This window comes from Apteryx mantelli, chromosome 2 (assembly GCF_036417845.1).
Source record: "Apteryx mantelli isolate bAptMan1 chromosome 2, bAptMan1.hap1, whole genome shotgun sequence".
NCBI classification, from domain to species: domain Eukaryota; kingdom Metazoa; phylum Chordata; class Aves; order Apterygiformes; family Apterygidae; genus Apteryx; species Apteryx mantelli.
This window is the reverse complement of record NC_089979.1, coordinates 49,809,859-49,818,854: the sequence shown is the minus strand read 5'-3', so window position 1 is coordinate 49,818,854 and position 8,996 is coordinate 49,809,859. Positions and strand designations below refer to the sequence as shown.

The 8,996-nt window shown below is 37.4% G+C and overlaps 1 long non-coding RNA gene across 1 annotated transcript; it reads right to left on the bottom strand.

Moving 5' to 3' along the window:
• Positions 1-2,839: 2,839 nt before the first annotated feature.
• On the bottom strand, positions 2,840-7,038 carry LOC106482899 (uncharacterized). The gene is made up of 3 exons (XR_001292265.1): positions 6,981-7,038; positions 3,963-4,129; positions 2,840-3,012 (listed from the first exon to the last, which is right to left on the bottom strand). It is a non-coding gene; the product is annotated as an uncharacterized lncRNA (long non-coding RNA).
• Between the last annotated feature and the right edge of the window lie 1,958 nt (positions 7,039-8,996).

The following is an 8,996-nucleotide window of genomic DNA, read 5'->3' as shown; positions in this document are numbered from 1 at the left end:
CAGCATGACGTACTTAAGCTAGTTGTAAGCTTGGTTGCCTTGTACTCAGACCCATGCGTAGGAATGACTGACCTCCCTGCCCATCTGTCTGCCTGGCCATCGGTAACTCAGCTCATTCAACCTGCCCATGTTGGTGGACCCCCTTTATGTTAATGGGTGAGGTGGCAAACCGCAGCTGTTCAGCAGTTTCCACAGCTTGCTGAGCAGCTGAACTCTCTCTTCACCATGGCAGGGACAGACAGCTGAGGGTAGTAGCCAATACAGCTGTCCCAGTGTAATCTGTTCCTACACATGGACCATTAGGTGTCTTGTCATGGCAAGACAGAGTGCAGTGTATGTGCAGCAGCAGATTGCCGAGATCCACAGTAAGAACAAAATAAAATGAGTTCACCCCAACTTCCATTCTGCAAAGGCTAATCTGCTCCTGCTGTCCTTCAGTGTCAATGCAGAACCTCTGCACTAGCAGAAGACAAGATGCAATAATCATATACTTGAGTAGACTGTTATCATTCAAAGACCACATAGCAAAGGCCTGGTTTAAATGATCATTTATTGGACAAAGCTTCTGCTGACTGTGATCAATTTTAATGTGTAGGGTAGAATACATCTCTCAGAAGAATGAAGATCATGTTCCTGCTACTGTGGAATTAAAATCCACAGAGATATTTAGAGAAAATTAAAATTCATGCCCTTGCTGTAACAGTTTTAAAAATATATGGAGTGACTAACTGCTCAAAAGCTCAAACAGATAGCAAAAATTCTAAATATGCCTGATGTTGGCAAACCATGGACCGGAAGTTCTGACAATCAGGCTCTTCTTAATGTGTTCTAGGTGGAAGACTTTTTAGTACTCAGACCACATAGTCTGTGTGTCTGAGTGTGCCTTTGTAATTCTGATATTAGAACAGACATGGGATAAAGGTCAGCAGAAAAAAAATAATAACACTGAAGCAAAAATATCTATGTATTCATGTCTTTAGCAAATATACAATGAAGCTGGCTGGGAATGTTTAGATGAAGCTATTTTTTATATGGAAAAATCAGTTTGTCAAAGAAAGCTCTTAACAGTAATACATATACAGTTTTAATAAGGAAAGAATTTCTGGGCCCAGTACATGTACAGCCAATTATTCACTGTCTGTATGACCTGCTGGGGAGGTGGAACAGAAAGTCTTATGCCCTTGCTATACCTCATTCCATCAAGGGACCCGAACCTCGGCCTCAGAGGGCACCGCCCAGACTCCCGGGCTAAAGAGTGTAAAGCAGTTTGTGGGTATTTTGAGTGGCACATTGCCTTCTTTCAGCTTCCTTGTCCCCCCCAGCCCACCACAAAGTCTGGTGATTATGGCACTTTTCTGGGATGTGAATGAGAATCTGAATGGGATGTCTCCCTCCCTGTTTTCAACTGCAAAAGAACTAGAAGAGCCCCCGTCAGGGAGGTCTCTCGGTTAGAAGAGACCCCTCTCTGTCCCTCTTGGTGGTTGTTAGCAGTTGAAAAGTTCCTCAGAGGAAACTGAGCTTTCCATTTCTGAAGAAAAATCAAATGACTTGCTTTTGAGTACTGGACCAAGGCAGACACAAATATAGCAAGTATAATTTTGTGATACCAATTTAATTGCATATTTCTTTCAAACTATACAACCACCTGGATGCAGTCATAACAATAACAACAGCAAATCAATGTTTGTGAGGAAACGCAGTTAAGTATTAAGATCTAATAACACACTCTCTTGGAAGCAGCTGTAAAATTTTTTGTTTCCCTTTGCGAACATTGTGTTCAAAATGTCAAGAAAAAACAAGTGTCTAATATTATTCTTCCCTAGATGAAATGAAAAGATATTGATTTCTACCAAATAGATTCCCTAATATGTAAACACATTATTCTAAGGCTATATGACTCTAAGAATCTTACTTTTATTTCTGTTGTCTTCTGAAAACACTTGAAGGAAATGTTTTATTAAAAGAAAAAAGATAAAGTGTTGTGTGTGTTTCTGGAAAAAGCCACCAAAGATATAAAGCACCATCTCACATAGCAGACACAAGCAATCCTACCTTTACCTTATATTTACTCAAAGAAAAGGCAACACATCATTTGAACACTAAAAGACACAGGTCAGGAAGGTTACTTCAGTGTGATTACATCATGTCTGGTCATGAGGTTGGATTTCAAAGTTAAAAAAGAGGATCCCTTCTTGCAAAGACCTCTTATGTGCTACTTATTCAAAACGGTGACTCTTTCCTTGCTTTACGTCGGCACAAATGACTGCAGAAGAGATGAGGAATAGGGATGAATCAGGAAATAAAGTACCTACTTTTATTGGAGTGTTTTTGTAACTGAGACTTATAGATTTCTGCTGATGTTAATGACTCCTTTCATTTCCTTGAAAAGGGAAACCTTTATGAAAATTTCAGAATTTTAATTCCAGTCTTTCACTTGTCTCTGAGGTCATTTGTCCCAGTTAACTAGATGAGAAGCAGAAATGCCCCAAATACCACAGAAGTATGATACTGCAATATTTCCAGCTTCTTGGGTTGAGAAATTGTCAAAAAATTTAGATAACATTCTGAAATATTTTTCCAAGTGTAATCAACCATTTGAACCCTTGGACTCCTTCTAACAGTAATCTGTCTGTATGATAAACATACTAGGATATATATGACTGTATCTAGCTATTTCTGTAAACACAGACTGAGAGAAAATACTCACATTTAAAAGTTTTAATTTTAGAAATATCCTCTACACTCATTTTTTCTTCTTCTACCTTTTCCTCAATATGGACTGCTATCATTTAGATTTAAGTGAGGCACAAACTGTTCTAATGTTCTCACTTACCTTTCCAGCTAAAGTACCCTTGTTCAAGAGGCTTGGCCACAGAGTCTACTGTTTCATAAGCATCTTTCAATCTCCCAGCAGCTTTGTCTTGTCTTGATCATGTGTGTGGGAAATGACGGGCCTGGAAGTTACCAACTGCTCAATAAAGGTCAAAGAACGTTTCTGCATCTGTTGGGGAACTATATAAAAAAAGCAAAGAAACAGGTATTTTATTCATGGTCACCCAGGATAGCATAAAGAAGAGGCAGCTTTAAGATTAACAGAAAAAAAATGATCTAATTTGTAATGGTCCCAATAAATAGGTGGGGAAAAAAAACATATATTACAATTTGTGTTAAATAAAAGCCTCTTTCCAGCTAATGCTTTGGAGAATTTGTCTATGAGCACTTCATTCTTAAACAGTGTTCCTGTATTACAGCCAACTTCAGAAAGAATTTATTTAACATGTCATTACTGCAATTAGCCCAAGGGAAAGTTCAGCTTGCATACTCAACTTCTATGTCTTAAGCTGCTATTTATCAACAGAGTTTCCTTTTTACCCCCTGCTTCGTAGAAACTTTTCTGTTTTCCTCACCTCATCGGTCCTATGGAGTTTTCAACTTTAGCTCTTTCCTAAACACCTAGTGTGTCAGAGCAGCACTCCAGAAGGCCATATTCCACCATTTCCTCCTATATACATTTTTCCAAGTCTGCATAAGGATAGTAATAACAGGTTTCTTTCCACCTTGCTTTTTCAGTCTATAGTAGATGAACTATCATTTGCAATGTTTGTTTACAGCATGTAACACAGCTAAGGGCCAGTCCTACTTGAGGCCTCCAGACACAACTGGTCCTCAAAAAGCTCTCTGAACCTTATGATTTGGATCTGATCCTCAGGACAGAATAAGAATGACACTCTGCATGGCAGAGGAAAAAAGCTCTGGTAGCTGAAAAATTCTGGTTTTAAGTTTGCTGTATATAATCTTAGAAAAAACAAATTATGGTTTTCCACATTTTATTTTTATTCTTCACTTTTTGGCTGGATGTCAAAAGAATAATGAAACACATAAATGTTCCAGGTTTACACTACTGCTGATGCAGCAGTTGACACCATGCAATGAATGCCAGGAATCTGTTACAGTGGTTGTACCTTGAGTTCCTCATCTCCTCAATCCAGGACATGGCTTCTGTTGTCCATATGCCTCTCTGGGTGATGAGGAGCAGTACTGGTGTCCTTCATCATAAATAAGGCTGGTCATCTTGGCTTCATTTATGTTTTTCCTTCCACAACATCCATGACAGCAGCTTTCTAGGTTCCTGAGGGAACAGTAAAGGAAGAGATTTCTTATAAGTTTCATCTGAACATGCGTAACCAACATCCCACTGCAACAATGGCTTTTATCTACCATCATTTGTTCCACATTTTGCAGTGCATGTCACAGGAGCTTTCACTGTCTGCCCTAGGCTCCATCTCCAAGATAGAGTGGGACAGGTTTCCGCTACCTTTACCACAGGATCTCCCACCACATTCAATACAGAGAATAGACTCTCAAAGAAGCAGAATTAAGATTGTCTGGGTAACTTTAAATCTGCCAGTTCTTAACTCTGCAACTAAAATTAGGTTCTTCTAACAAAGCTTGGAAAGTATGTATTTTTTAGTCATAATGAATTGTGAGTGTTGCAAAAGAAAAATAGTGTTTCAAAGACTCTGGTTGCTGTATATACTAGCAGTGAGAGGCTTAGTGAATGTCAGTGCCTGAGTTTTAAAAGAGTAATACTGGCTTGGCTTTTGCAATATACATGAAAAATCAACCCTTTTTTATTGTGCATACTCTTTCTGCATGCCATGCAGAACATAAATTCATTATAGCCCAGCTCTGGAACAAAGCACGGCAAAGTCACTGTACAGTTATACCGATAAAACTTTTCTCTCAAGCAGCAACATGATGGGTCAAATTCTGATTTGTTGGAAGTGAAAAAGCATCTATTTCATTTTCTACCCTTTATGCTCCCTGCATCACAAAAAGGAAGCAAAGTGCATTAATGCTTCTAGTGGATGACTCAATCTACAAATCTCTAATTCCCTGACAATTTCAACAACTGGACTTCCTCTTTGAACAGTATTTTGACCATTCCTACCCTTTGCCTGCAACAGTCTCAATAAATTAAAGTCTGAATATTTCCTAATCTATTTCCCAGCATTATTTCATTAGTATTAGACCGAAATTGTTCAGGATGAATGGCTACTGCTCGAAAAAGTAAGAGGATTTCCAAGAGCTCCATGAACACTAGCTAATATACAGCTGCAGTTTAAGATTAACCGACATCAACTTGACCCATTACCTGCCTAAAGGAAAATGGTCAGATAGCATTTGGTAAACTTCATGAGATGACAATTCACACTGTGGTGTATGCAAGTCTTTAATTTGCTGTAATTTATGTCTGGAAGGCTCCCTAGGCAAGCCGCTCTGTTGCGAAAGTGACAGAGAAAAAAACTTTAAGAAGTCAGTGATTTTTTTTTTTTTTTTACTTTTCCTCAGTATCCTTTGGAATGAAAGGAATGTGATACAGAGAGAATAGTGCAAGTGTGATGAATAGTCTAGATGGGGCAATCATGAATAAAATAGAAACGAGTTACATAAGCACTTGGAGAGAAAATATATGCAATTGGTCAGCACTATCACACAGATAAGTGAACAGAGCTTAGTGGGAAACATTCTAATTTCATTTTAAAATTCTTTAAAATTCTATTAATTTTTAAAGAAAAATAATTCTATAAAATGTAATCTGGAAGAAACAAAAATTTTGTTTCCTGATCATGAATATTAAGACCTATGCCACATCTGGAACACTTGTTTTAACAAATGTAATGGACGAATACAAAGATGAAGTTATACTGGAAAAATAAATGAATGCAAGCTTTTGAACCTCAACCATCTTTGATCAAGAACAAACTTCTGTGTAATTTTAGGAAACCCATCCTATACGTTAGCGATAAAAGCTGTCTGGTTATAAAGAAAAAACAATCACACCTGTTTTGCTCTCACTGAATTCCTAAAATTAATAGGGAATGGCATACTGGCTGTGAGCATTTCATAGTTTCTGGGGTGGATAAGAAGGGGATATTTCTTACTGATTTCTACCGACCCCCTGTGGTAAGCTAAAGTGAATAGCATTGCTGAAGAAGGCTTCAGCGCTCTCCATAGAAGGGACTGTGTCCACCATGGACAGGAAAATTCAGCTATCTCCGAAGAGGATAACATCTTAGGCTGTGAGGTGTTCAGAAGATGGTTAATATTCAAAAGTTGCTCTTAGTCTGTAAGGGGAAGATAAAGTTCCTACCAGAATATAAGTAACAGTATACCCTTCTCAGTACCCAACAAGGCTGTAATTCTAGCAGACATGTTATAGTGACATCCTAAACCACAAGGCTGAAATTCAAGTAATTTACTCAGGTCACCAAAAACATGGGATGAAAGTAAAGGGTCATTTATGTACTTTTTAGATTGCATTAATAGGGAATGTAATTCCCTATATAACTATTTTTCCAAACTAGGGGCAGTGCTGAGGTGGACAGTTATTCTAACGAGGGCATCATAAATGTGCTGGGCAATTTAGTTTATGTTTTAGCCAAAAGAGAAACAAGATGAGCTATATGAGAGACGGGTTCAGATATTGTAACTTTTAGCTTTTCTAAAACATATATTGAATCCATCTATAAGATGAGAAGTTTAAAAAAGGGTCTACTGGAGAGAGGTTTTATTATAATTTATGCTTACTCTCAAATACTTTATAAATTGCACATTCACTAACCAAACATTCCTTCAGCTGGGAACAAGACAAGGTTCTCATTACTTCCATTTGTCCTAGCAACAGAGCCACTTGCAGAGTAAATAGGAGGTAATGTGAATATTAAAGCGTATATAGCTATTTATAAAGTGTACGAGTTGATTTTCACATAGAGAAAGTATATCTGCATTTCGCACAATCCATATGCCTAAGAATTGTATTTTACAACTTTTGTCAGATGTCAAGCCACAGATTGAACATCTGAAAGACAGTTATTGTCTATTGATGAAGCAAAAAACCCTATAAGCAGCTCCAAATCTCATGTCATATTTCTCAAGTGTTTACAAAAATTAGAGGGCTGCTTCATTACCTGGCATACCTTCATCGAATTTGGTGATTAGTTATACAAGTTGGGAATCTGTTCCAGACTATTTAGCGCACATGGAATCAATTCAATGGACTCAGTTGGTATTGCTGTCATTCTTCCCCTTCTTAAGAAAAAAAAAGAAAGAAATAGTTGAATCTAGGAAAAAAAATTATGTATGTTGGCTAGGCAAACAATGTACTATATACACAAAATTCTTGCTACATGTGTTTTTACTTGTTTTATCGCTCCCTGTAAAATTGCTTTAGGTTGTTCTTGAAAAGTAAAGAGGGAAAATTTCTGTGAATATTTTGGATCTCTTAAAACTGAGCAAAAAAGACAACAAAAACAACCTTAGATCAAAAACATTAGTTTTAAAACTTATTTGAGAGCAGAGCAATTGAGCTTTTAAACTTTAAACTATATAACTGTGATGAAAATTGGGCAAAAGCACCTAGGAAAAATATTACATTAGATCCAAATGAATCTGGCCCAAGTCAAATGTCCCTGTTTTACCATATTAAGGAATGTGTTCTTGAGAAGCCTCCTTCAGTTTAACTCTTGGACCTGAGAACAATATGTAGGATAATCATGCTTGATGTACCCACAGCACTCAGCACAGAACTTTGACACCAAAATAAATGGGGAAATTAGCCAAGCCATTGGATTATTTCCCCTCAGTTGTAGCGAAATATGATTACAAGACTGAGAAAATCATCCTGAGCAAAGTTTAATTGATCTTGGGACGTTGCCCTGAAAATTTTCAGTTTTGCCTTTTACACTTAAAAAAAAAAAGTTTCATTGGCAAATTCCCAATATTTTCATGGATTCGACAGACAAAGCAAGCTATTCAATGGTAGTTGAACTATAAGGTTGGGGTCTAATACTTTCGTATTTAAGGTAGGTTTCATAAACTGTCAATAAATATATTTTTGAAATAGTAAAAAAATGCAATATTGACCTATACATTTTCATAAGTTTTTCTTTAAAATATTGTTCTAATGTCTAAAATGAAATTCATCATCTACCTTCCCTTTTAACATACTTCATATACCAGTGCCACTTTAATATGCTTCTCGATGTTTTTGTGTGGGGGGTGAGTTTTCTTTTCAGAGCAGTTTAAATATCTGAACAGATGTAAAATTAGCCAACACTGCAAATTACAACCAGTTGTATTGTCTGTATACTGCAGACATACTCTTTGGAAAATTCTGTTATGATATTTATCAGCTTTTAAATGAGAACACAACTATCAGCTTAGATTCAATCTAGGATAATGTGATGTTTACAGCTGAAGAATGACTGAAAGCTTATACTTACAGAGGTGTTTGTTTTTAGCGGCCACATCTTCTAGTCCCATGGTACAACAAAATCTTTCTTTCTCTCATATATACTAGGTTATAACAACAATTATTACATTTTTATATATGTACAATGCTGCCTACAAAATATTTAATACCTAAGCAGCTGGTGTGCTGTGTCTCATGCTTACTAAAACAATAAATGTTTTGTCTTGTATTTCCCCCTGTGTACTTGCATCCATCTGTTGTCTTGTGTCATTTTTGATTGAGGCCTAGAGGCACTACCACAAAACAAATAATGTCAGTTTTGGTTTCCTTATCGTAGGGCCAAGAACTCTTCTTACAGGCGGAGAACTCTTTGGTGCTTGGTGCTGCACAAACACAACACAAAGAGATGATTTTTACCATAGACACAATAAAAAGCCATGCAGTAGGACATCTGCTTTTGCATGAGAAGTTTAATTTGGTATTCATTTCAGGACAAATAACTTTTTCGAGCATGCATTCTGAGTGAAGGCAGATTTACCAAGCTGGCAAAGGCAACTGTAGTTCCCCTAATGAGCACTGTAAAGCAAAGCGTGTTCTCTGGGTCAAATGACAGGTGAGCATCTGTTTCACTTCCCAGCCTCGCCGCCCACGCTGTGCCTGCATCCTGCCCTCCTTGGAGACAAGAACTCATAAACTCCAACCCAGAGACCACGGTGGACTTGTGCCTAGCCTCAGTTATGCT